The 27379-nt window shown below is 54.9% G+C and overlaps 1 long non-coding RNA gene across 1 annotated transcript; it reads left to right on the forward strand.

Annotated features, from left to right (window-relative positions):
- The first annotated feature begins 257 nt into the window (after positions 1-257).
- Positions 258-4963, forward strand: LOC135182738 (uncharacterized). The gene is made up of 2 exons (XR_010305307.1): positions 258-288; positions 4796-4963. It is a non-coding gene; the product is annotated as an uncharacterized LOC135182738 (long non-coding RNA).
- Positions 4964-27379: the final 22416 nt, after the last annotated feature.

Here is a 27379-nt window from a genome sequence, read left to right on the forward strand (position 1 = left end):
GAGGGAACAGAAATGGTCTCTCACAGCAGCCAGGTTTTGCTCCCTGGGCAGCCCAGCAGGCTGGGCTAAGAGCTGCCAGCTGGAGAAGATGGCCTTGTTTTTTTTTGAGGGGGTGTGGGTGTATTGAATCCTGACCACCTGAAAATCATTAAGGGCCATGAGTTTATAAAAGGCTCGGTGGAGTGGGGTGAGGAGGTCAGAGGTGTGCGGGCTGAAGAGCTGCTGCAGAGGAGGATGGCTGTGGGGAGCAGAGCTGCGTGGGGAGCAGAGCTGCGTGGGAAGCTGCTGGTAGGTGCCGACCGCTGCCTTTTTGCTTCTGCTTAAGCAGCTGCTCCGCTCGGGGGCTCAGTCTTTTGTGAGGTGCTGAGGAGCAGCAGAGGGCTTGCACTTGGGCGAGGCGAGTGGGAAAGCAAACTTACTGAACGTGAGGAAGCTCCCTGCTGTCTGGGGGAGCAGAGGCTGTGCCACTGCAAGCTCTCTCAGTGGAGCTGCTCTGCTTGGTGCTTGGGAAGTCAAGTGTTGACCTGAGTTTGTAATAAGCATCCAGACGAGGTTTCCCAGGTACAAAGTGCAGTGCTGACTCTGGTAGGTGCTGATGTGATCTCCTGGCACAGTATATCTTGTTTGTGCTGTGCATTTGTGCTTGGAAGGGGAGGCTGTGCTGCAGAGCTGGTTGGTGTGCTCAGCCTGGGGCAGAGGGCTGGAAGGAGAAAGGCTGTGAGCTGTGGCTGCTGCACTCAGAACAAGCTCTGCCTTCTGACTTCTACCTCTCTGTGGGTGCAGGGAGATGACTCCTGTGGAATGCATGGATGCATGTTGCAGCTGATCAGGAAAGCTGGTGGAGAACAGCAAACCCTAACGTCCAGTGGCTGTTGCTCCTGGCTTTGGTGTGCTAAAGCCACTGGGTACCTTGGGGCAGCTCAGAGCAGCTGCCTTGTTTTTGTGTCTCCGGTGAGGCTGTGCCTGGTCAGGGGCCGCCCTCGGGCAGGACTGTGGTGGTATTTGGGACCTCAGGCTTTGTAGTGTGTGTGATGCTAATAGGGACAAGGGCAGCGTGGAGGAACTCCACATCTGGGAGGAGCTGAGTGTGCCATGGTGGGCAGGAACTGCCAGGAGGCAACTTCACTCTCTGCCCCCAGCTTCGTTGGAGCAGAGTTTTGCTGCATGTTCTAAAGCTAAATGTAAGAGACTGTTTGCAGAGAGCTGCTCTTGTTTGCAGCCCAGAGCAGCTCCTCGGTCTGCTTTAGCACAAGCAACTGCAGGGAGCGGCACGGGGCTGAGGGCAGCGCTGCCCCTGCGGCTGTGCCCGTTCAGCTGCGGCCTCTGAGCTCCCCCTGAGTTTGCAGCTGCGGAGGGGTGAAAGAGATGTGTTCTCTGGGCTGGTCTGACCCTGGGTAGGTGCTGCAGCTCTGCCGTGCCTCCGGGAATCTTCTGCTGTCCTCTTCTGTCTGCCCTGAACTGGGAAAGGCTCAGCACCAGCTGGGGAGCCGATGTGTTAATTGCAGGCTGACTTTGGGGTGGTAAATCAGCTTTGATGGTGTCAATCCAAAAGGCAGCCTTTGACTTGCTGGGTGTGCAAGCAGCTGAGGCTGAGCAGCACCTGGCTGCAAACAGAAGTCCTTTCAGCTGCTCTTGGTCTCCGAGTTTGACTCTCAGGGGCAGGCTGAGATCAACATCTCTGTTTTGGCAAATACTTTGTGCTTTTAAGACTCTCTACTGAGAAATGCAGGCAGGAGCTGAAGACCTGGAAGGACAGAGACCTGTTTTGCACACTTGTGTAAATGCTGCAGAGCAGAGAACGTTTTAAGCTGTGTTTGCTCTGCAGATGGAATGACTGCCAGCTCAGATGGCTTTTGTGGTGCTTCTGTAAATAAGGGTCACAGGTGTGACTGATCCAGGAGTCTCTCATTGTGCCAAGTGGCTGCTCCAGGCTGGCTGCAGTTTGAGCCCCATGCAGAATAACTTCTTCTGTATCATATATAGGGGAGATAATCGCAGCTTGTGCTGCCAGGGTGTTCCTTTTCTAGACGAACAAGGAAGCTAAATCTTCTCACCAAACCATGTTTCTGCTTAATACATGCTGCAGGCTTGTCAGCAGAGTCACAGCTCCCAGGTGTGACAGAGATGAATGCAGCAGTGGATGGCAAAGGGGTCTGCCACGGGTGGAAAGACAGAGGGGGAGAAGCTTACCCTTTCCTCTTGGAGCAACTGGCCATCCCCAGCAGTGCACCTGTCACTGCTGCTGGCATAATCTGGCTTCTGCACTCTGAAATCTGGTAGGATTTGAGTCTGACAGTGTGGAAAACAGGAACTGGCTTGGCATTGAGCGGGCTGGCAGGAAGACTTCTTCCTGACAGCACAGTAAAACCAATTACCATGGGCCCTGTCCCCAGCTCGCCAGGGCTGCACTTAACGCAGCCAGCAGAGAGCCATGAGGATGATTGGGGAACTTGAGCGTCTCCCCTACGAAGAGAGGCTGAGAGGGGCTGCCTAGTTTGGAGAAGAGAAGGCTAAGAGGGGACCTGAGCAATGTCTGTAAATATCTGAGGGGTGGGTGGCAAGTGGAGGGGGCAATCTTTTTGGAGGTGCACAGCAATAAGCCAAGGAACAATGGATGCAAATGTGAACATAGAAGGTTTCAGTTCAGCATGAGGAGAAACTCCTCTACAGGGAGGGTGATGGAGCCCTGGAGCAGGCTGCCCAGAAGGGTGGTGGAGTCTGAAGACATCCAAATCCTCCCTGGATGCGTTCCTGTGCAGGCTACCCTGGGTGAGCTTGCTGAGGGGTTGGAGTGCATGCTCTCTGCAGGTCCCTTGCAGCCTCCACTGCTCTGTGACTCTGTGAGCACCAGTGACTAGCAGCGGCTCTGCTTGTGCTGAGGTGAGCAGCTGCCATGTGCCAAGAGCTGCAGCTTCCAGGGCACTCTGTGGCACGGAGCTGCTGCCTGGAGGTCGCTTCCACAAACCGCGTTCCGCAGCCGCCCGTTCTGTGCCCGAGCCGTTCCGCAGGGCTGAGGCAGTGCCTGGAGGGGCTGTGCCTTCTGGAAACATCATTTCCCTCCTATATCTTCTGGAAAGTTCATTGCTGCCTTGACAAAACTCAGGTTTTATTAACAATGATTAATGCCTGTGAGTTTAAGGGAGGCACTGTGCGCAGCGCCGGCCCCGCCGCCGCGCTGGAACCAGCCTGTGTCCTGATGCGTGAGCTGCGCTCCGCCGCCCGGCAGCGCTGGCATTTGTGTCTGTAATTACCGAGTGCTGACAGCCCACTGGAGAGCCTGCCCCACTCGGGGGAGAGAGGGGGATGGAGGCGCACAGCGCTGCAAAGCACAGAGTCACAAGGCAGCAGTGCGGCCCCAGGTTACGACGAGCTGGGGGTGACCTCCTCCTGCCAGCAAACACCCCCCCAAAAACCTGCTGAGTTCTGATTGTTCCTTTTGTACCCATGAATGTCCTGCTCACAGCCTGACACAGCTCCCTCTGTGCTTTGGAATGCAGGAGCAGTGGACAAGCTGAGGGTGACATCCTCCTGCCAGCAACCACACGCACATCTCCCCTAAAACCACCGAGTTGTAACTGTTCCTTTTGTACCCCTGAATGCTCTCCCCCTGCTCGCAGCCTGACACAGTTAGCTCTGCGTTTGGAGCGCAGCAGCCCCTCGGAAGCAGGAGATGCCATGTGTGGGAGTCAGGAGGCCTCCTGGGGTTTGATTATAGAATGCTGAAAAATGGAACAAGTCAAACTGCAATAGGGAACCCAAATCTGAGCTACATCTTGATGTATTGGCTGGGGGGAAATGTGCTTTGGAGCTGCTGGTTTTTAAGTGCAGAGATGTAGGATAAACTTAGCAGGCAGAGTGAGCTGGTTTGGAAGGGGGGTTAGGGTGTTAACACTCAGCAGAGCTGGTTCCCTGCCCCTGAGAAGGGACCCCTGGAAACAGGGATAGCAGGGAAAGGAGAGCTCCCCCAGCCTGCTGGTACTTAGCTCCTGCTTAAGGAAGAGCTCTTGGGTGAGATTCCCACAGAACAGGAGCTGATGGCATTTAAACCAGAGGTAAAATGCCAGGTGTCTGGCACAGGGATAAAATGATGCAGCCTGCTGTGTTCTGAAGGTGGTCCCTGCCCATCTGCACCTACCTACTGCAGCTCTGCAGGTTGCTGCCTGAGGTGTCCCTGTGGAGGCAAGAGGACAGTGCCATGATGTTGACTTTCTCAGTCCAGGGGAGGTGCTCTGCTGGTCCTTTCCACCCTGAGAGAGGTCAAACCTCCTAGGAGCAGATGCCTGAAGAATGGGTGTCGAGAAGGTGTCAGTCTCCCCTCAGGGGTATCCTGTGACAGGGCAAGAGGCAATGTTCACAAGCTGGGATGCAGAAGTTCCACCTCAGTATGAGGAGGTGCTGCTTTATGGTGAGGGTGCAGAGCCCTGGAGCAGGCTGCTCAGGGAGGTTGTGGAGTCTCCTCTGCAGACTTTGAGGACTCACCTGGATGTGTTCCTGTGTGACCTGCTCTGGCAGAGGGCTTGGGCTGGATAGTCTCCAGAGGTCCCTTCCAACCCCTGCCATCCTGTGACACCTGCAGGACATCTCTGCAGTGAAGGCAGCACTGATCTCTCTGGAGTGTGCTTTGGCCCCTGGTGGGTTCCTTCACTTCTGCTGTCTGCAGTGGGCTTTGGTGTGCCCTTCCCTCTGCTGTGATGTTCCTGAGCACTGTGGTGGATCACACACTGTCAGCTTGGTCAGATGAAATGGAATCTCAAATGTCCTGAGGCTGAGAGAGATTTTCCTTACTTGTCTACAGCATCTCCAGACCTAAAGCCTGATTGCTGCTGTGGCAACCTTGAACTTCTGCAGCTTCTCATCTTCCAGCTAAAGTGATTGAGTCTGGCAGGAGGCTGGTGGGGCCCTGAGCTGCTTAGGAATGCACAGCCTGTATCTGAAAGGGAAATTAAAGAACTCCTCAAAGCCATGCAAAGTGTCACTTTGGCCACAGTTTAGTCAACTGCTCATTTTCCTCTGGAGTTATGGCTGACACTAGCTTCAAATGCATCATGGCAGTGGTCCCCTGTCCAGTCTGGGATGCACAGGCTGAGCCTGAGATTTGAGTGGAGTCAGAGACTGGCAGGGACCAGGACTCCTTCAAGAGCAGTGTCCTGTGAATCCTGCTGGAAAAACAGACATGGAGCAGCTCAATGTGTGAAATCAAATTCACTCAGCTCTCAGGCAGGTGGAGACACAAACATCTTCCAGGTTGAATAGTGGCTGAAGAGAAGGCAGCAGTGTGCCCAGGTGGGCAGCAGAGCCAATGGCATCCTGGGCTGGCTCAGGAGCAGTGTGGGCAGCAGCACAAGGGAGGTTCTTCTGCCCCTCTGCTCAGCACTGCTCAGGCCACACCTGGAGTGCTGTGTCCAGTTCTGGGCTCCTCAATTGAAGAGAGATGTTGAGGTGCTGGAAGGTGTTGAGAGAAGGGCAGCAAGGCTGGGGAGGGGCCTGGAGCACAGCCCTGTGAGGAGAGGCTGAGGGAGCTGGGGGTGTGCAGCCTGCAGCAGAGGAGGCTCAGGGCAGAGCTCATTGCTGCCTGCAGCTGCCTGCAGGGAGACTGTAGCCAGGTGGGGTTGGGCTCTGCTGCCAGGCAAGCAGCAGCAGAAGGGGACACAGCCTGAAGCTGTGGCAGGGCAGGTCTAGGCTGGATGTTAGGAGGAAGTTGTTGTCAGAGAGAGTGATTGGCATTGGAATGGGCTGCCCAGGGAGGTGGTGGAGTGGCTGTGTCTGGAGGTGTTGCAGCCAAGCCTGGCTGGGGCACTTAGTGCCATGGTCTGGTTGGTTGGGCAGGGCTGGGGGCTAGGTTGGGCTGGCTGAGCTTGGAGGTCTCTTTCAGCCTGGCTGATTCTGTGGCTGTTTGGCAATCAACTCAAAGCAGAGCTCTGAGGAGGTTCTAGGGCTGTGGGCTGCCTGATGAGCTGGCATGCTTCTGCACCATGAGGGTGGGGGAACACCGCAACAGGTTGCCTGGGGAGGTGGCTGGGGCCCTATCCTTGGAGGTATTCAAAGTGAGGCTCGACAGGACTCTGCAGCCTGATCTAGTGGAGGATGTCCCTGCTGAGTGCAGAGGGGGTTGGTCTGTATGACCTTTGGGGGTCCCTTCCCATTCTGTGATCCTCTGCTGAGCTCAGGGGACTCTACAATGCATATCTAGTCCAGAAGATGTGAACCAGCTGTGACATACACCCACAGGGCTGGGGACTGAGCTACAGCAGGCCTTGCAGGTTATGCAAGGTCCAGCACTAGCAGCTCTGTCTCCTGGGGTCGGCTGTGCTGCTGGCAAGTGCTCGGTACACAGCCCTGTCCTTTTCCAGGCAATTTGGAGCTGGGCTGAGCAAGCTGAGTGAGTCCTGAGGATGTCAATTACACTGGCTTTAATATCTTGCTGTGCTAGAGTAGTTCCTCTGGTGTGTGGAAGGTCCTCTGAATGCAGATTACCAAAAGGTGAAACTGATCTCTTAGTCCTATCCCAGAGCTTGACTCACATTTATGCTGTGCTTGCAGCTGCCCCAGGGAATGGGAGAGGTTCACAACCACTTGGACTTAACCAGGGCAGTAAGAGCCTTGGGACCAGCTGCCCAGGGGGGTTGTGGAGTCTCCTCCTCTGGATATACTCAAGAACCACCTGGATGCATTCCTGTGTGATCTGCTTTGGGTGATGCTGCTCTGGCAGGGGGGGCTGGGCCAGATCATCCCTTGAGGTCCCTCTGGCCCCTGACATTCTGTGTGTGGTGATGTCTTTGTGTTCCAGCCACTTTCAGGGAGCTTCACCTCTGCTCTACCTGCACTGCCTTCTGCTCTGGTGCATGGGAGGTCAAAGGCATCTGTGTCTGCAGGGCCCTGTGAGGTTTTAGTCTCTGAGGATAGTGGTAGCTGAAGCAACTTGTGGATAGAAATTTCTTCCCTGATTTCTGCTGTCTGCCCTGTGCCACGGTGCCCAGCTTCTGCTGGCTTGGGTGTCTGATGTGATTAGCTGAGCTGTGCTGTGTTCAGAGCGTCTTAAAAAGCAAGCAGGGACCCTGTAAAACAACAAACCACTTCAGGGCAGGTGGAGGTGATGGAGCTGCTGAATTACAGCCAGGAGCTCCTTTGAGGTGGTGCTGCCCTGAGGGAGCAGGCAACAGTGTGTGGGTTGTGAGCCCAGGGCCTGGGGCATGCCAAGGAGGAGAACCAAGATGGCAATGTGGGTGCTAAGGCAAGATGTCATTGCAACCGGAGTGGGTGGCACCCAGGGAGGAGTGAGGGGATGGAGCAGGGTGTTGGGGAAAGGCAAGCTGCTCCTGCTGGCTGTGGAAGAGCAGGAGCTGCAGGAGCCCTGAGGTGTGGCTGCGTTGGTGATGCTGCTGTGGGGACCAGCCCGGCTGAGACTCGCTCGGCCCAGCTTTGGGTTTGTGCCCACTTCTCCAGCAGCAGAGCAGCTGTACAGGGCATGAAAGCAAATGAGCCCTCAAGTGCTGTGCTGCTTGGTTTCTCCTTGGAGAAGAGCATCCTGAGGCCAGTCCTGCAGGGAAGCTGCTGAAACCAGTCCTCTGTACTTACAGCTTGGGCTGCTCTGCGCTGAGCCTGACCTCTGGTCCGTGGCAAAACCCTTTCATGATGCAGGAGAGTGCTGGAGTGGAGATAAATTAAAGGCCTGAGGGTTTGATTAGGCTAAGTATGAGTGATAAAATTGCAGTGGCATGCCTGCAGTTGTGTAATTTAGCACAAAGTTCAATTAGTTTTACCCTGCCCCTAAATTTTTAATTTTTCAATATGTTAAGCTCATTCCCCACTGCCCCTCCTGGAAACCCTGCAGCTGCTTCATGGAAATGGCCAGTGGAGAGGAGGCTGAGAAATCCAAACAGCTCTGGAGTTAGGATCATAGAATGGTTTGGGTTGGAAGGGAGCTCAGAGCTCAGCCAGTTCCAACCCCCTACCGTAGGCAGGGACAACTCCCATTAGAACAGGTCGCTCAAGGACTCATTCAACCTGGTGCTGAGCACCTCCAGGGAGGTGCTGCTGGGGCTTCTGGCACCCACACATTGCTGGGTGGGGTGGTCAGGTAAAAGGGGGAATGGCTGAGAGTTAGCTCAAGTCCTTGGCTCAAGGAAGGATCCCAGCCCTATTCAGGCAGCTTGCGGGCAGGCGGTGCCGCTGCTGGGATGTGCTCAGTCCGCCCCAGGTGGGCAAGATGGGCAGCGAGGAGGAGACAAGGTGATGCTGATGGGGGCAGCGTCGTCAGGGCTGCAGCGGGCTGCTGCTGGCTGTGCCACGGGGTCATTCCTCAGGGTGTCCTTTAACGGGGGGTGTCTCACTCACCTTTTTCCGAAGGGAAAGCTTGCCCAGGCGCCTGGCCAGCGGCTCTGTGCAGGAGCTGTGCGCAGGGTGCCTCTTGTGACCACCCTGCTTTGGTCTCAGCCAGCGCTGCGGCAGGGCAGGGCTACCCCGGGCGGGGCAAAGCAGGGCTGGACTGAGCCCCGGGCAGGGCTCTCAGCGCACAGGCAGGCAGGGTCTGGCGGCAGTAATCTCCCCGATCTGTCCAGCGCTGTAGTTATCCCCTGGCCTTGCACGTGCACGCCAAAAAGGAGCTTTTTTCAACCTCCTTTTGCGAGATTAACTACACATCTCCAGTGCTTTGTACCTGTTTCAGCCTGAATTAGACCTTCCATGAATTGGGATGCAGGGGCTTGTCCTCTCGGTTCAGATCCCCCCCTGCTGCCTGCGCAACGACACTAATCTCCAGCTTCTCCTGAGCAGACCTCCTCTAGTAATTGCAGGAACTCATTAGCCTCTCTTGTGGCCCAGTCACATCATTGGCTTGTTCTGCCAACAAACACACACAGGCTCTCAGCTGCCCCGGGGCTGGCTCTTACATGCAAACAGAAACCAATTCTTTTCCTCCAGGTTATTTTTTCCCCCCTCTCCATGTTTCAGCAATTTCCCTGCAATGAGTCTGTGGTTGGTTTGGGAGCCCTGCAGCCTCGCTGGCAGCCTGGGGAGCCCTGCAGCCTCGCTGGCAGCCTGGGGAGCCCCTCTTGCAACTGGGTGGGCAAAGGATGTGGAGTGAAATGTGTCAGCAGTGCCCAGCGATTCTGATGTCTCCACAGCAAGTCCAAGCAGCTGTGCTAAGGTTAGTGTCTGGCTGCCCTCCATGAGAAGAGATTCATCTGTAGGTGATGGTGGGAAAGTGCCTTCGTGGTGATGCTTTTTCTCTCCTGGTGGGAGCATTCCTGCAGACCCTGCAGGTGTGAGGAGGGAAGGTCTGTGTGGGCTTGCTCAGCTTTTCCCTACCTGATTACCTGACATGGAGATTTGTGTGAGCGAAGGTTGACTGCTCTCTCCCCTGGTTGCTTAGAGACTCTGCCAATGTAGTTTTGTGAATAAAACCCAGATTTCTCTGTCCCTTGTCAGGAAGGCTTTAGAGAAGGTGTTGTGATGACCCTGGGGAGCTGTGTGGAGCTGCTTGAATTTGCATGCTCCACTCTACCCCTCCACTCTTCAGGCCATCACAATGTAAAGCTGCAGCTGCAGTACAGCCAGGTGAGAAGCAAGCACTGCCAGACAACAGCAGCACCAAGTGATGCTCCGTGGGTTGGGGTGCATCAAACACCCCAGAGTGGCCACTCATGGCAAGCACTGCCAGACAACAGCAGCACCAAGTGATGCTCAGTGGGCTGGGGTGCATCAACCACCTCAGAGTGGCCACTCATGGCAAACTGCAGGGCTTTTTGTGTTTTGTTTTTCCCCCTGGCACTAAAGCAACACACAGGACATTGTGTCTAATCATCATGCCAAATGCTGTGAAAGAAAATCTGATCAAGCCCTTAATTTCCCAATTGATGAGGTAGCAGTGGCATGTTGAGCAGACACTTTACAAAGCCCACTTCAGCCTTAATCAATCTGAGGGAAAGAGACAGATCTTAATTTTCCAGCTGGCTACGTGGCATTAGTTAAAGCCACGTTGTGTGCAAATTGCCTCACCCTCGAGAGCTTCCAGCAGCTCTAGGCAAGCCTTCAAGGGCCTCGGGAAGGCAGCAGGTCAGCCTCAAAATCGTGGCTGGCTGAGGGAGGTGGGTGGCTTAAAAATTCCCTATGAAAGGAATTGTTAATGTCCTCGTGAGTGATCCAGCTGCCTCAGGAAGGAGACCTTGGTACCAGAGCAGGGTGCTGGCTGTTTGGGCCCTGATGGGTGTGTTTTGAGTCTGGAAATGGCTTTAGCTTGGGGCTTGTGCAGCTCTTGAGGCAGACTTCTTTCTTCTGTGTTTTTCCTGTTGGCTGCTGGCCACAGAACCACACAGTGGGGGCTGTGCAGAGCACCTGATGCTCCTTAGTGATGCCAACACCCAAAGGCAGCTGGAGGCTGACCACAACTGTTGAAGAGTGAATCCAACCTGGTCTAGCCAAGGGTGCCCCTGCTGACTGAAGGGCAGGGGTTGGACTAGATGAGCTTGAGAGGTCTCTTCCAACCCAGGCCATTTCGTGATTCTGCATGTGGTGGAGCTGCTCAGAGCATGGTGTGAGGCAGAGCTGCTTTGGGGGACTCTTCTCTACGACCAAAGGCACTTTCTGCTCACCCCACTGAAGGGCTCAGCCCTTCCTGGAGCAGTTGCCTTAGCAGCAGTGTGAATGTGTGATTTCCTCAGCACTCTTTTGAGGATGTCTTGCTCTGAATCAGCTTGATGTGGCTGTTGCCGAAGCTGATACCCATATAGAGAGGGGAGTACAGCATAGGGAAGGTATTGTGGAAGGACTGTGGGGTGTGATGTGTGAGGATGCTGCAGCCAGCTTCTGGAAGCTGCTTTTGATTGCAGAGCTGTGGTATTTGTAGAGCAATCCTTTCAATATTTGTTAAAAGTATCTGCAGCATTGGAGAGGGCTTCTTTGTTCTGTTGAAATAGTTACTGGATGTGTGCACAGAGATGTTTCAAATGGGATTATTTTATAAAGCAGAACATAAACTGAAGCACTGCCTAGCTTGAAAACATGTGCCAGGTGTTCTCTGAATTCCTGCTGCATATCAGAATTAAGCCTATTATGGGGGAGGGGAAACTCCCCCTTGCAAGAACAGGCCCAGTCCTGTTCAATATCTTTATTGATGATCTCGACCAGGAGATGGAGTCCAGCATCAGTGAGTTTGCAGATGACATCAGGCCAGGAACAGGTGTGGAGCTGCTGGAGGGTAGGAGAGCCATCCAGAGGGACCTGGCCAGGCTGGATGGGTGGGCAGAGGCCAAGAGGATGAGATTGAACAAGGCCAAGGGCAGGGTTCTGCACTTTGGCCACAACAACCCCAAGCAGTGACACAGGCTGGGGACAGAGTGGCTGAGAGCAGCCAGGCAGAGAGTGCCCTGGGGGTGCTGGGAGAGAGAAGCTGAAGATGAGGCAGCAGTGCCCAGGTGGGCAGCAGAGCCAATGGCATCCTGGGCTGGCTCAGGAGCAGTGTGGGCAGCAGGACAAGGGAGGTTCTTCTGCCCTTGTGCTCAGCACTGCTCAGGACACAGCTTGAGTGCTGTGTCCAGTTCTGGGCTCCTCCATTGCAGAGAGATGTTGAGGTGCTGGAAGGTGCCCAGAGCAGGGCAGCAAGGCTGGGGAGGGGCCTGGAGCACAGCCCTGTGAGGAGAGGCTGAGGGAGCTGGGGGTGTGCAGCCTGCAGCAGAGGAGGCTCAGGGCAGAGCTCATTGCTGCCTGCAGCTGCCTGCAGGGAGGCTGTAGCCAGGTGGGGTTGGGCTCTGCTGCCAGGCAGCCAGCAACAGAAGAAGGGGACAGAGCCTGAAGCTGTGCCAGGGCAGGTCTAGGCTGGATGTTGTTAGGAAGTTGTTGTCAGAGAGAGTGATTGGCATTGGAATGGGCTGCCCAGGGAGGTGGTGGAGTGGCTGTGGCTGGAGGTGTTGCAGCCAAGCCTGGCTGAGGCACTTAGTGCCATGGTCTGGTTGGTTGGCCAGGGCTGGGTGCTAGGTTGGGCTGGCTGAGCCTGGAGCTCTCTTCCAGCCTGCTTGGTTCTGTGATTCTAAGACTGATTCTGATCTCAGAACCATTTTCTATACTGATTTCAAGGAGCTAACTTATCAGAAACTTGCTGCTGCATGAATCAGTACTAATTAAAATCTACCCAGGCTATTTCTGGATGCTGAAGGGAAAGTCATTGAAGCAGCTCTAGTGGAGATTTGTTCCTTTTTAGGACTTGGGGGAAATGGGAGGTCAGGAGAGAAGTGCAGAGTTGGAAAAAGCCTTACTGTGGAGGGCAAATCTCTTCTGTTTTCTCTTCTCTTCTTCTCCTCTCTCAATGCTGCTCTTGATGAAAGCAGAAGAATGAAGGCTGTTTTCCATGTGGAGCAAGGTGAATCCATCAGAGCAGATTAGGAACCTAAAGCTGTGCTCTATTAATTAAGTTTTGATGATTTAAGTGAATCCAAGTGGAAAAGTTAAGGCAAATCAAGTTCCTTTTTAATCTAGTGATTTAAAATCAAAGATGAAGAGTGAAGGTAAACACCTAAGAAAATCACTCTCTTGACGTGAACTGTGCTGTGGTCTTGCTTCTGCCTTTCACAAGTGTGTGTGTGTGTGTGGGGGGGGGGAAATGGGATGAGCTCTGGCCAGATCCTGGATTTTCATCCTGGCCCACCTTGAGTGGTATCTCCTCAAGGGCAGGCTGGAAGCACAGGGGTGTTTTGCCTGTGCTGCAAGTATGGCAATAATGAAAACTTCAAATCACTGCATAACTCCAGGACATTCAGGCTGCTGCTTTTTTTCATGAAGAGCAAGCACATTTCCAGCTCTTGTGGAGAGGAACCTTGAGCTAAGTATAGCCTAAAGCATTTAAACAGACGGCTGAGGAAAATAATGCAGTGGCTGGAGCTCTTTTAATAATGACTCTTAGGGCTTAATTCATGACTTCAGAGCTCTTGGGGTTGGAAGTCTTGAGGACTCCTGGGGTGTGAGGCACATCAATAATGGTAATAGCCTCTCTCTGGATTGATGAGCCTAACTGGGGGCCGAAGGGAACCAGCTGTGCTTGGTAGTGGTGGCAGCCATGGCACAGCTTCTGAGCCCTGCCCTCTCTGTGCCTACCTGGGATGCTTCCAGCTGGCAGACATGGGGATGCTTCCAGCTGGCAGACATGGGGATGCTTCCAGCTGGCAGACATGGGGATGCTTCCAGCTGGCAGACATGGGGATGCTTCCAGCTGGCAGACATGGACCTGAGCACTTCAGTAGAGCACCCTGACCTGCTGCATTCCCAGGAGAGCTGCAATCAGAGAACCACCCAGTTTGGAAGAGGCCTCCAAGCTCGCCCAGCCTAGCACCCAGCCCTGGCCAATCAACCAGACCATGGCACTAAGTGTTCAGCCAAAGCCTGGATGAGGCACTTAGTGCCATGGTCTGGTTGACTGGATAGGGCTGGGGGAGAGGTTGGACTGGATGAGCTTGGAGGTCTCTTCCAACCTGGTTGATTCTATGATACTAAGTGCCCCAGCCAGGCTTTGCCTGAGCACCTCCAGGGACAGCCACTCCACCACCTCCCTGGGCAGCCCATTCCAATGCCAATCACTCTCTCTGACAACAACTTCCTCCTCACATCCAGCCTAGACCTGCCCTGGCACAGCTTGAGGCTGTGTCCCCTTCTTCTGGTGCTGGCTGCCTGGCAGCAGAGCCCAACCCCAGCTGGCTACAGCCTCCCTGCAGGCAGCTGCAGACAGCAATGAGCTCTGCCCTGAGCCTCCTCTGCTGCAGGCTGCACCCCCCCAGCTCCCTCAGCCTCTCCTCACAGGGCTGTGCTCCAGGCCCCTCCCCAGCCTTGCTGCCCTTCTCTGGGCACCTTCCAGCACCTCAACATCTCTCTTGAACTGAAGAGCCCAGAACTGGACACAGCACTCAAGGTGTGGCCTGGAAGCTTCATCTCGACCTCCATATCCTTGAGGAAGGCAGAGATGGAGGATGGCTCCCAAGCTCCTCACAGTGCCACCCACTTCTATCGTGGTCCTTCAGCTAAGTGGCAACACTTTGTGCTCTTTGAACCTCCACGCCACAACTATCACCTTGAGGTTAAGACATCTTTTGCATATCAAAAGGGCTCCGCTAGAGCCACGCAGAAGTCAGCTCTCTGGCCCTGGATGATTAATGGCAGGGCTTGTAGCTGCACAGCCGTGGATTCTGCTCTTAAAAGCAGCAGCCGGGCAATATATCCTGGCTGTCAGGCTGGGGGCAGCTCAGGCGCTGCTGCTGCCGCTGGACTGGAAAGCTGTTCCTGCCCAGCGAACAGCAGGATGAGATTCCTGCTCCTTCCTCGTCTGAGCGGAGGGGAGCAGCACCCTGAGCCCAGCCTGCTGGGCGGGCGAGTGAGCGCCGCCGCCGCCCGGGGCCGCTGCGGGCCGGGCAGCGCTGCCCCCTGCGCCGCATCGCCGCCGGCTGCTCGCTGTGCCCCGCGGCCGGCGCTGGCTGCCGGCGCCGCTCTCCCGGGGTGCCAGCCTGCCATCCTGCAGCAATCAAGAAATTGGCAGCATCGCCTCGGGATCTGCTGGGCAAACTGAGCGAGGCGAGAGCCAGAGCTGCAAATTGCCTTCTGCTCCCAGCCTTAACCGAAAGAGGTGCTTGAAAAAGGAAACAAACCCACGGAACAGAAACAGAAACCCCAAAACACCAACCCAAAACCGAGCCAAAAAGCCTTTCAAGTCAGGGAAAACCACACTCGCAAGCTGAGCTGCCTGGAAAGAGTCTGTAAGAGGAGAGCAGCTCTCCGGGCTAATGCTGATTGGCTCTAGATTGAAATAGGGGAGGGAAATGGATGCTAAGTAGGCTTCAGCTGCCTTGTGCTGGGCAGCAGGGAAACAGTTCCTCGGCCTGAGGCAGTTTTCCCGGGTGAAATTGGGTTGGTGAGGGCTGTACTGCGTGCTGGACAAGGCAGTGCTGTGCCTGGAGAGCTCTGGCTGGTGCTGCCAGGGCTGAGTAGGGCTTCGTGAGGAGCTGGGGGGGAGTCTGGGGGCTTTGAAGCAGCGGTAGCTCTGTCAGCCAGTGTCCTTCTGCAGAACCCTCTGCTCCTTGACTTCAGCCCAGCAGGGTTTCCTGGGCATGGGTGAGTACATGTCTTGTGCAGCTCCCCTTGCTCCACCTAGCATCACTCACTAAGGCTGGAGAAAACCTTTGAGCTCACCGAGTCCCACCTTAGCCCAGCCACCATCACCACTCAGCCCTGCCCTGCAGCACCACAGCTGCAGCTTCTTGAACACCTCCTGGGATGGGGACTCCACCACCTCCCCAGGCAGCCTGTCCCTCACCACTCTCTCACTGAAGAAGTTTTTCCTCATGTCCAACCTGACCCTCCCCTGGCACAGCTCAAACCTATTTCCTCTCACCCTGTTGCTGGTTACTTGGGAGAAGAGATCAACCCCAGCCTCCTTTCAGGTAGCTGCAGAGAGCAATGAGGTCTCCCCTCAGCCTTCTCCAGACTACACAACTGCTCCTCATGCTGCCCTCCAAATCCCTCATCAGCCTTGCTGCTCTTCTCTGGATGTACTTCAGGCCCTCCTGGCAGTCCTGGCCCCATGCAGAAGGGGTGAGCTGGTCCACATGTGCAGCAGGGGTGCTAGTTTGGACCTCTGGGAGAGAACAGCTGCATTTTGTGCAGGAAAACTTGTGACTGGGAAAGGGCCTGCTCAGGAGAGAAGTCTGAGCTGTGCTGGGAAACCTGGAGCACAGCCCTGTGAGGAGAGGCTGAGGGAGCTGGGGGTGTGCAGCCTGCAGCAGAGGAGGCTCAGGGCAGAGCTCATTGCTGTCTGCAGCTGCCTGCAGGGAGGCTGTAGCCAGGTGGGGTTGGGCTCTGCTGCCAGGCAGACAGCAACAGAACAAGGGGACACAGCCCCAAGCTGTGCCAGGACAGGTTCAGGCTGGATGTTAGGAGGAAGTTGTTGTCAGAGAGAGTGATTGGCATTGGAATGGGCTGCCCAGGGAGGTGGTGGAGTGGCTGTGCCTGGAGGTGTTGAAGCCAAGCCTGGCTGGGGCACTGAGTGCCATGGTCTGGTTGGTTGGCCAGGGCTGGGGGCTAGGTTGGGCTGGCTGAGCTTGGAGGTCTCTTCCAACCTGCCTGATTCTATGATTTCCCTCCCTCCCCATCCCATAAATATTCCACAGCAAATAACAGTGACTAGAAACAAAAACCAGACTTTTTTCCTCAGCAGAACGTTCCTGCTGCCACTCCAATGCTCAGTCAGAAACATTGCCAAAGCAGCGTTTTTTACTCTGCTGTCTGTCTTTCTGTCTGTCTTTCTCACTCCAGAATTGATAAACACTGATCTCAAAGCTCCCTTTCAAGGGGATGATTTGCTGGGCAGGGATTCCAGTTCTCTTGTTTGTTTGAGGTGGCTTGTCCTGTCCTGCAGCACTGTGTGCCCCCCTGTGCTGCTGCGAGGCAGCGCCTGTGCCCCCCAGGGTGGTTCCCAGTGGGCTCTGGGACGCCAGCTGCAGCAGCAGGGGGTGGGATGCGGGGATGCTGATGCATTGGCTCTGTGTCCGGCTCTGCAGAGCAGCTGTGCCCGCGGTGCTTTGCTGCTGGGCACAGCTCGCTGTTCATTCAGCACCTCCTGCAAGCATGAGGCTCACGTTTCTCCCTGTTTCTGCCAGCGGAGATGTGATGCAGCCTAGGAAGGTGGTTTTCCCTGGTCTGCCTCTGTCGTCCTTTCCGGAGGAGTTTGCAGGGGAATTTTCTTGCTCCCTTTCCGTTCCCAGCTGCGCCCAAGCCGCTCTGAGATCCTGCTATGCAAAGCAGGCTGCTATTGAGCCCGGAGAACTGATTTCCTGCTCGATCTGCGGCTGACACCCGAGGCCGTTTGCTGCCTTGCCCTTTTTGGCCCTTACCGAACTGAGGTTCAGCCCCTGTGCCTCTGAGGCCGCCCGGGGAGCCTGCCCGGAGCTCGGTGGTCTGCATCTCTTGCACCCTCACTTCCCTTACTTTGCTCAGCTCTCTTTGAGCCTTTGGTTCTGCACCTTCCTAGGGACTCTGGGCAAGACCAGCAGCCTCTGGAAGCCAGAACAGTGTGACTTGACCCACCTGCTGTGCTAGGTCTCTGTCTGGCTGTCCCTCTCTTGCCCCCAGCCCTGGTCCCATTTAGAGGTGCCCTATTGCAAGGCCAAGCTTGCCTGCCTTGAAGTGATCTTTTAACCCTTCCTGCTCCCTGTCCCCCTAATGGCTCACCTGATGCTCTCACAGCAGAGGCTGCTGCTGGGCAGTGTGGAGAAGGCAGTCCCTCAGCTACCAGCCACAGTTCCTGCAGAAATCAGCTTGCACAGGTCAGATATCAAGTGAGCAAGCAAGCTTTGGGGCCCCTCAGCCTGGCTGCCCCCCAGACACCTGTCCCGGGCACTCCCGTCTCACCTTGAGGCAAGCACCTAGACTAAGGCCCGGGTGTGAGCATCCATCCCAGCGAGCAGGAGCATGCAGCATGGGGAGGCTTGGCAGTGGAGGGGCTGGGAAGCTGCTGAGCAGTGCCACTGAGCTTTCACACTCTCCTCTCCTGAGCTCCAAGGGCTTGTTCGACAGCCGTGGGTAATTTCTTGGGCTTAAGTGTGCCGCGTAGCTAATTTTTCTGAGTATCACTTGGAGAGCTCTTGAGGTTACAGATACACCTCAATAACATCCATCCTCTGAAGTGCAGAGGAAGCAGCTTTGATTTCCTATTTCCCCTGGTGTCTCCTGCCCTCTACTTACTTTCCCTGCGAGAGAGCAGAATTGGCTGAGCTTAGGCTGGTAGGATCAGGGTAAATACCTGCCAGGGAAGTCTGTTTTCCTGCAGCAGCTGCCTGCAGAGGCCACCTCGCCCTGCCAGGCTGCCCTGCTCTGTACAGCAAGAAGATGTCTCACCTTGCAGCTTTCCCTTGTGCCTTCAGTACCCTCTCCTAGCACGCAGAGCAAGTGAACTGGGGCTGAAAGTGCTTCACCTCACGGAGCAAAGCCCAAGCTGAACACTCCTCGCCCTTTAACTCTTGGCTGATGAACCATCCAGGCTTTCCTTGAGAGCAAATCCAGGCTTACTTGCTTTGGGGTGTTCTCATTCTTCTTCTGCTGTATTCCCTCTTAATCCCATAGCCTGCAGCAGTAGGTTAAGAAAACTGCTCCACTTGGTGAGCTGCAGCAGAGCCTCTGTGAAAGACATTGCACCGAGGCAGCAGGACGCTGCTGCGTTTTGCAGGGTGAGCTGTACCTGGTGCCTTGGGAGCGCCCTCAGCACAGGCTGTTTGTGCTAACTGAGCATGGCTGCAGGAGCCCTAAAACGCCCCGAAGACACAGCCCAGCCTTACAGCTTCCTTCTGTCCCCTGCTTGCAGCAGGAAGCTGCGAGGTGATGTTCACTCGTCTTGTACTCCCGTGTGGCTTTGCACAGCCTCTAACGCTGCACCGAGTGAGGACCTGTCCTTGGGGTGCTGAAGCAGCTGCACTCCACCCAGGCAAACATGCTGCTGGAGCACAGCTAAAGAGCACGTGGGGCTTTAAAGGGCTTCCTAAGGCCTCTGCTCTGCTTGGAACCACTTATCCTGCTGTTACAGGCTCTTCCTTCCCTCAGGTAAGAACAGATAAGCCCAAGTGACTATTAATCTCTGTCTTGTTAGTGTTTGCTGAGGCTCTTCAGTGGCACTTCAAGGACAGTATTGTTCCCCCTTAAGATCTGATCTGGTCGAGGTCCAGCCTTGATTCCTTCTTGTAAAGCTTTGCCTTGGAGGAGTTTGCCAGGACAAAGCTTCACACACCTGACAGAATTCTGCCTCTGTATGCTGCTGTTAACTTCCACAGAGGGCTGAGCAAAGGATGCTTCACAGAATCAATCAGGAGGGGAAAGAACCTTGGGATCTTCAATTCCAGCCATTAGCTCAATGTGACAAAGCTCAGCCCTAAACCATATTCCCAAGCATCTAAACCACTTTTCCTAAGAGGAGCATCTGGATGCTTCCAAGTGTTTGTGTGAATCAGGGCACAGGCTGTGACCAAGAGCCACCCAGCTGTGAGGTGCAACCCAGGCACTGATCATGTGGGATCATAGAATCAGCCAGGTTGGAAGAGTGCTCCAAGCTCACCCAGCCCTGGCCAATCACCCAGACCATGGCACTAAGTGCCCCAGCCAGGCTTTGCTTCAACATCTCCAGCCACAGCCACTCCACCACCTCCCTGGGCAGCCCATTCCAATGCCAATCACTCTCTCTGACAACAACTTCCTCCTAGTATCCAGCCTAGACCTGCCCTGACACAGCTTGAGGCTGTGTCCCCTTCTTCTGTTGCTGGGTGCCTCCTCACAGGGCTGTGCTCCAGGCCCCTCCCCAGCCTTGCTGCCCTTCTCTCAACACCTTCCAGCACCTCAGCATCTCTCTGCAATTGAGGGGCCCAGAACTGGACACAGCACTCCAGGTGTGTCCTGAGCAGTGCTGAGCACAGGGGCAGAAGAACCTCCCTTGTCCTGCTGCCCACACTGCTCCTGAGCCAGCCCAGGATGCCATTGGCTCTGCTGCCCACCTGGGCACACTGCTGCCTCCTCTTTAGCTACTCTCTACCAGCACCCCTAGGGCATTCTCTGCCTGGCTGCTCTTAGCCACTCTGGCCCCAGCCTGCAGCGCTGCTTGGGGATGCAGGCACTGGGAGAGAGATTTAGCTCCAAGACCTTGACTTGTTCAGTTTGTGTCCATGCAGTGAGCCCTGCCCCATCAAGAGGCAGGAAGGTGACCTCCATCCCTAGCGTGTGTGTGTGTGGAGAGCTGTGAATGGGGCCCTTTTGGATGCCCCACAAGGGGAGGTGAACCTTGGGCCTCTGGGCATGTAACAGATTTTTCCATCCTTTGAGACTGCTCTGAAGCACTGAAGCTGCTCAATAAATGCCTTTGCTAATGCTGGCATTCATCTGGAGGAAACATGAGATTGCATCTCCCAACAGTGGGCTTTAATTTGAAGAGCTGCTGCCTTTCAGCCTATCAGGAGTGGTGTTCAGATATGAACGCAAAATTAATTCAAGTGAAACTCCCTGAATTAATTATTTAGTTCATTAAATGTGATAGAGGTTATTTTAAAGGGAGCCTTAATTGACAAAGGAACTGGAGATTTTTTTAACTGCTTACCTGCCAGCCTTGGCCAATTGCTCTCTGCAGTCAGACCTCAGAAGGGTCGGGGTAAATCTTTCCACTGAGACGGAATGAACATGGAGCTCATGGAGAGCCTTGGAGTAGCCTTGCCTTAGAGGTCAAAGCTTCTTGTCTGACAAGATAGAGATACTCTGGGAGAGGTAGCCCCCTCCTCTGATGAGAGAGATCTGGAGATACTGCTGGAGCCTGATAGCCTCATCCTTTGAAGTCGGCAGGGCTGGTGTGAGCTGTGAGCACATCCACGCAGTGCCACCATGGTGCCTCACTTGCCTGAAGCCTTTGCCTGAGCACCAAAAGGAGTGTTTGGTCAAGGAAGGATTCTGTCACCTTGTCCTGTACAGGCCCACTCTGTCAGCAGCAACAGGGGTTTGCACCGCCCTCAAGCAGTGCTGCACCCAGCAGTGGTTGTGCTGTGCTTGGGTCGAGCCTGTGGGCTTGGCTGGACTCGAGGGCACCCACTAATAACTCCTTCCAGCCTCATCTCCAGGGCCTGGGGAAAGGTTGCCAAATGCACTTTCCAAATCCATAAACCTCTTTCTGAGAAACCTTTCCCAGTTTAAAGAGCTGTGAAGAATTTTAATGACAAACATCCTTTCCTCTCGATTATTCCAGGGCTTTAAATCCTCCTCCCACTCATTCCTTGTGCTGTCTTTCCTGCCAAGCAATTATCAGCCTTTCCTAATTTTTTATCAGTGTTATTAAATACTCATAGCCTTAAGCAGATCCTCCTTTCACCTGCTTAATGAATGCCCTTAATATTTAAACCCTCTCTGTGTTGAGCTCTGAGCTTTTTGTACACCCAGGATCTGTCTGTGCTTCCTCCGTGGCAGATCTCACCAATGCCCTGTGCTGAGCCAGAGGAGTGTAACTCACTACATGTCAGGGACAATGAGCAATTATCAAGGGAGGTTCTTCTGCCCCTGTGCTCAGCACTGCTCAGGACACACCTTGAGTGCTGTGTCCAGTTCTGGGCTCCTCCACTGCAGAGAGATGTTGAGGTGCTGGAAGGTGCCCAGAGAAGGGCAGCAAGGCTGGGGAGGGGCCTGGAGCACAGCCCTGTGAGGAGAGGCTGAGGGAGCTGGGGGGGTGCAGCCTGCAGCAGAGGAGGCTCAGGGCAGAGCTGATTGCTGCCTGCAGCTGCCTGCAGGGAGGCTGTAGCCAGGTGGGGTTGGGCTCTGCTGCCAGGCAGCCAGCAACAGAAGAAGGGGACAGAGCCTGAAGCTGTGCCAGGGCAGGTCTAGGCTGGATGTTGTTAGGAAGTTGTTGTCAGAGAGAGTGATTGGCATTGGAATGGGCTGCCCAGGGAGGTGGTGGAGTGGCTGTGGCTGGAGGTGTTGCAGCCAAGCCTGGCTGGGGCACTTAGTGCCATGGTCTGGTTGGTTGGGCAGGGCTGGGTGCTAGGTTGGGCTGGATGATCTTGGAGGTCTCTTCCAACCTGCTTGATTCTGTGATCCCTTGACAGTTAAGCCTTCAATCACTGCACATAAGGAGCTGGTGGTGCAGAGCAGCCTTCCCTTGGAGCTAGAGAGCCTTTTTGGAGCAGTTTATTCACTTCATTTCCAGATATTTACTTTTTCTTTCCTTCCTATAAAAAAAAAAATCTAATTTCTTCTTAAAAACCCCAACCCCACTGTGATTTAATCCTCTTGGTCTCTAGGGCAAAGGAAAAAAAATGCATTTTTAGGAGTGACTAATTAGTGCAGATGTGGAAGGGGAGCTTCCTAAAGCTGCTCTGCCAAGAGCTCAGCTACTTGAGCTGCTCAGGAGACGTTTGATGGTTGTTATGCAGCAGCAGCTATTTCTAGCTTGGATGGACAAGGTTGGGGCTCCTGGACCACAAGCACTGAGCTCTTGCCTAACAGCTTTGCTGGGAGCCTGATGCAGGGGAAGGAAGTGGAGGCAGAGCTGGGGAGGGAGCAGCAGGAGTGGTGTGCATGGGGTGTGCTCCTTGATGAGCACTGCTAATAAGCCATTAGGAGGTGAAGCGTAGCATGCAGGGCACTTAATTTGGGCTCTAATTTTATTTAATAGTTCATAACACTTAATTTCAATATTGAACAAGCTTAGGCAGAGCCAGCATCTCCTGCACTTCCTCCCTCATTGCCAGTGCTTTGCTGATGAATGCTTCTGTGCTTTTAGGCCTCCTAAAGCTTTCCCTTGACATTAAGTGATGCTCTCAAGGCTTTGGCTGTGATGTGGCTGAAGCAGGTTACTTCTTTCTGCTGTTCGTTACCACCTTTGAATAGAGGATATTCATCAGCTGGTGGGGAAACCAAGCACAGCTCCAGGCTGGGTGGGGAATGGCTGAGAGCAGCCCTGAGGAACAGCACCTGGAGGTCTGGGGTGAGGAGAAGCTCAACAGGAGCCTGCAGTGTGAGTGCAGCCCAGACACAACCCTGTGCTGGCTGCAGCAAGAGCAGTGTGGGCACAGGGCAAGGGAGGGGATTCTGCCCTTTGGCTCTGCTCTCCTCACACCCCACCTGCACTCCTGGGGGCACTTCTGGAGCCCCCAGCACAAGCAGCACATGGAAGTGTTGGAGCCGGTGCAGAGGAGGCCACCAAGATGCTGAGAGGGCTGCAGCAGCTCTGCTGTGAGCACAGGCTGAGGGAGTTGGGGCTGTGCAGGCTGGAGAAGAGAAGGCTTGGAGGAGACCTTGGAGTGGCCTTCCAGGATCTGAAGGGGGCTACAGGAGGGCTGGGGAGGGACTACTGACAAGGTCTGGTAATGAGAGGAGGAGGAGGAATGGGTTTGAAGTAGCAGAGGGGAGACTGAAACTGGATGTTAGGAAGAAGTTGTTTGCAGTGAGGGTGGTGAGACACTGGCACAGGTTGCCCAGGGAGATTGTGGCTGCTCCCTCCCTGGAGGTGTTCAGGTCCAGGTTGGATGAGGCCTCAAGTCACCTGCTCTGGTGGGAGGTGTCCCTGCCTATGACAAGGAGTTGGAACTGGCTGTTTCTTGAGGTCCCTTCCAACCTACACCATTCTATGATTGCACGACACAGTGCCTGGGTGCTGCCTTGCCTGGCTGTGCGGCCTGCAGAGGTGAGTGGGCAGCCTGGTGCCAGCTGCCTGCCAAACCTCTGGGGACAGCTTTTGCCCTTTGCCTGGCGTGGCCATGTGCTGTTTGATGTGCAGCAGCACTCCCAGGCATAGGCTCTTTGAAGCCCCTGAGGCCAAGCACAGGCTGCAGTTCCAGGTGGAGGGAAGAGGGAAGAGAACTGCAGGTCTTTCCCATGGCTGAAGTGCTTCATCTGGCGAGAGGAGCCAGATGGGTTTTGCTTTGCTGAACCGCCGCTCTGTGAGGCCAAAGGGACTCTGCCAAGGAGTGGGACACGTGGCAGGGCTTGGAGGGCATGTGCAGTGGATGGCTTGGGTCATGACTGGCTTTTGGGAGGAGCCAAAGGGAATGAGCATCTCTCAGAGCCTGCTTTGTGGAAAGGATGCCCTCAGCCCTTACCCCCAGTCTGGCAGTAGCTTTCCTCTGCCGGCACACTTGAGCAGGGCTCGTTCTGCTCCTCTTGAGGAGTGATGGGAGCAGCAAGCAGCAAAGTCCTGTACACTGTCTTCTGTCTGATTAAATTTGAGTCAGAGGACTTCCTTCTGTCTGCAGCCTCTCTGCCTACTGCTCATAAAATGAATGGAGCACAGTAATTCACCCAGCCTGCCTTCCCCTTAATAGACTACAGCATATTGGAGGGTCTAATAGGTACTGGGAGCGTTTCTATAGGACTCATCAGTATGCTTCTGGAGTCAGCTTTCCCCTCACCTTTCTCCAGGGTATCTGTAGCAGTACTGATACACAGCCTGTACTCATCATTAAGCTGGAGGTAGTGGGTATTATTGCTTCTCCTGGGATTGTGAAAGTACTGCCTGTGTAAACTCATTTGCACCAGCTAGAGGTTAGAGGCTGGTATCTAAACTTCATCTTATCGCTGGAGCTAACAGATGGTGATAGGTGCTGGGAGCAAAATGATTGATTGACTGAGGTTAATTTGTGTGCTGACTGAGGGATCTGGGTAGAGGGAAGATGTCCATCCTGCAAGTCACAAATAGATGTACTGGGATCAGCTGCTGCTGCTCAGCTTATCAGGAGGAAAGGAGATTTGAAGGATGTCAGACAAACCCAGAGTCATTTCTCTGTCACTGCTGCTCCTTGCCGTGACTGTCAGCCTGTACTGAGTGTGGGACTTGCATGGGCTGGGATGTGGAGGGGCTGTGCCTGGAGGGCTCCCTGGGGTCAGACTCATCTCCTCCAGCAAAATCCAATGTGTGCAGGGCAGCACTGTGCTGCTGTCTGCACAGAGGGCCACAAGATCTCGCTGGCTCTGCTCTTGCTGTGCCCCTGCACCAGCACTGTGCTGACTCCAGCAGCCCCAGCCTGTTTCCCTCTGGCCACAGAAAGCCCACAGGTGGGGAGGCAGCAGTCCCTCTTGCTGCAGAGTGGCTGCTCCCTGCCAGCAAGACCTGTGCAGCCTGTGCACAAGCAGCACTCGGAAAGCTGCCTGAGGCTCCCCTCACGCTGCTGCTCACAGTGTGCTGTGCTTGGCAATGCCCTGCAGCTGGAACCTGGGCGAACCTCTGCGGCTCTTGCAGCAGAAGGGACGTGTTGGTGGTGCCTCTCCCTCCTGGTCTTTCCTCCAAGAGTTTCTAGCTCATGGAGAGCAATGCTGAAGGTCACACAGAGGCTTGCAGAGTGACCTGATTCGTGGCTGCCCTCTGGCCCGAGTGGCCCCTGCAGGAGCAATTGCTGCCGTGAGCCTCCCCACGGTGTTGCCGAAGACCTTAGCAGAGCTGTCCTCGGTGCTTGGAGCACTCCGCAGCTCAGCTTGAGTGAGGGAGCAGAGCAGTTCCTGGGTGGGAGAGGCATCGACCGTGCCAGCCAAAGCTGTTTGTTCTCCGTGGGAAGCAGCGTTGGCAGAAATTGAAATTCACGAACCCTTGGCACACGATGATTGAAGTGTGTATTAGCCTCTCCCCTTTTCTCCCCCCGAGGGGTCGATGCGGTCCTGCTCTGGGGGCAGCAGCTGACCACTGCCACCTGTGAGAACTCCAGGGCCACGAAGAGGAGGTGCTGCAGTTTAGCAGTCGTTAGCTGTACTCTTTATGGACCCCTGGCATAGCTGTGCAGTTAAGCTTAGCATAGTCTGCCACAGCTAATGTGTTTATTAAGAAGTCCAGTGAACCAAACCAAACATATCCATACCTGATCTGACAAACTTGCTTCCCACTAAAGTTAATTAAAGGAAAGGATTCCTCCTGACTTAAATACCTTCCTGCCTTCCACCCTAAAAATCAGCTCCTCTCAAACTAATTGGATTGTTAACTGTTCTCAGCAGAGAGCAGTTCTGACTGCAGAGGTTCCCGGGCACGTGGGGACAGAGTGGGCACCGTGCAGGTGAAGCAGGGCTGAGCCCAGCACAGGGCAGCAGGGCTGGGGACGTTCTGGTTGCACAGATCAGGTGGCAAGAGGGAAGCGAGGAGCTGAGGTGTCTGAAACTCCTGGGGGATCCTGCCTTGGGTGAGCCCAGCACTGAGCTGGAGGCCACCCATCAGCTGCAGTCTGTTGCATTTTTGGCTTCACCGTGGGGGGCTGTGCAGGCTCTGCATCAGCAATGGTGTGGTCAGCAGGAGCAGGGAGGTCATTCTGCCTCTGTACTCTGCACTGGTTAGACCTCACCTTGAGTGCTGTGTTCAGTTCTGGGCCCCCCAGTTTAGGAGGGACATTGAGATGCTTGAGCATGTCCAGAGAAGGGCAACGAGGCTGGGGAGAGGCCTTGAGCACAGCCCTACAAGGAGAGGCTGAGGGAGCTGGGATTGGTTAGCCTGGAGAAGAGGAGGCTCAGGGGTGACCTTATTGCTGTCTACAACTACCTGAGGGGTGGTTGTGGCCAGGAGGAGGTTGCTCTCTTCTCTCAGGTGGCCAGCTCCAGAACGAGAGGACACAGCCTCAGGCTGTGCCAGGGGAGATTTAGGCTGGAGGTGAGGAGAAAGTTCTTCCCTGAGAGAGTCATTGGACACTGGAATGGGCTGCCCGGGGAGGTGGTGGAGTCGCCGTCCCTGGAGCTGTTCAAGGCAAGGTTGGACGTGGCACTTGGTGCCATGGTCTGGCCTTGAGCTCTGTGGTGAAGGGTTGGACTTGATGATCTGTGAGGTCTTTTCCAACCTTGTTGATACTGTGATCCTGTCTCACTTGGGTGCAGCAGCATGCTGGGCTGTGAGAGCAAGCTCTCAGGTGCTGCTAGGGCAGGGTGGTGGCACTGTGGGAAGGGCTCTGGTGCAACCAGTTTCATAGCCTTCATCAGGCTCCTGAAGTGTTTGTGTCTGGAAGGTGAGGTAAGGCTGCACTAAGGTAGAAGCAGCCCGGAGGAAGGGCACAGGCAAGCAGGTTCCTTCCCAGGTTACTTTCTGTTGTTACCTACATTGCTGTTCCAGTAAAATATCATGCCTCTTCCTAGAAGCCTTTGTCTCCCCTAGAGACAAGAGGTTATTGGCTTCCAGGAATCCTTGGGAGGGCAACTGTGCCCCAAAAGCTGATGAGGCAACACCAAACATCAGTGCCTGAGCTGCCTCAGCTTCCCCAGAGGCACTCGATGGGAGGATGGGCAAGGGGAATGTGAGATCTGTGTCTTAAGGGGGCTCAGCTAAAAGCTAGAGGAGAGATCCACCCTTAGGCAGGCTTTTCTTTGGGTGCTGCACCTGTGGGGGTTGCTGTGGGTCTGGAGGGTCTGAGCCCTGGCAGGTGCCCTGGCTGTGTTGCCTCATGGCTCCCTGTGCCCGCTCTGCAGCCCATCCCTCTGCGTGGTGAGCACAGGGCCCTGTGGGCAGCAAATTGCTCACTACGAGCAGGAGATGAAGGAAAATGGAGTTTCAGATGCAGGTGACCCCAGAAGCTTCACTCAGGTGTTATCTGCAGCACTGAGGGTCCAGCTGGGGTAGCCACCAGAGAGAGCATCTGGGAGGCAGAAGGAAAGCACTTCCTCATCTCTTGCAAGGAAGGCTTTGGGGACAGCTGGGACAGGTCCCTTCAGTGGGAATATCCCAAGGTCTCCTTTTATGGGGGTGTGCAGAAATGAAAAGACATTGATCACCAAGGCTGTGGAATTGCCCTTTTGCCACAACTATCATTCCATTTAAACAGCAGCTTAGGACCAGCTCCCAGAGCCAAGGGGAGTGAGAGCACAACGAGGAGAAACAGCAGCAGAGCGCTGGGGAAGCTGCCTCAGTCTGAACCCTTACCTCCAGCTCCCTGCAAGC

Source organism: Pogoniulus pusillus, chromosome 17 (genome assembly GCF_015220805.1).
Source record: "Pogoniulus pusillus isolate bPogPus1 chromosome 17, bPogPus1.pri, whole genome shotgun sequence".
NCBI lineage: Eukaryota > Metazoa > Chordata > Aves > Piciformes > Lybiidae > Pogoniulus > Pogoniulus pusillus.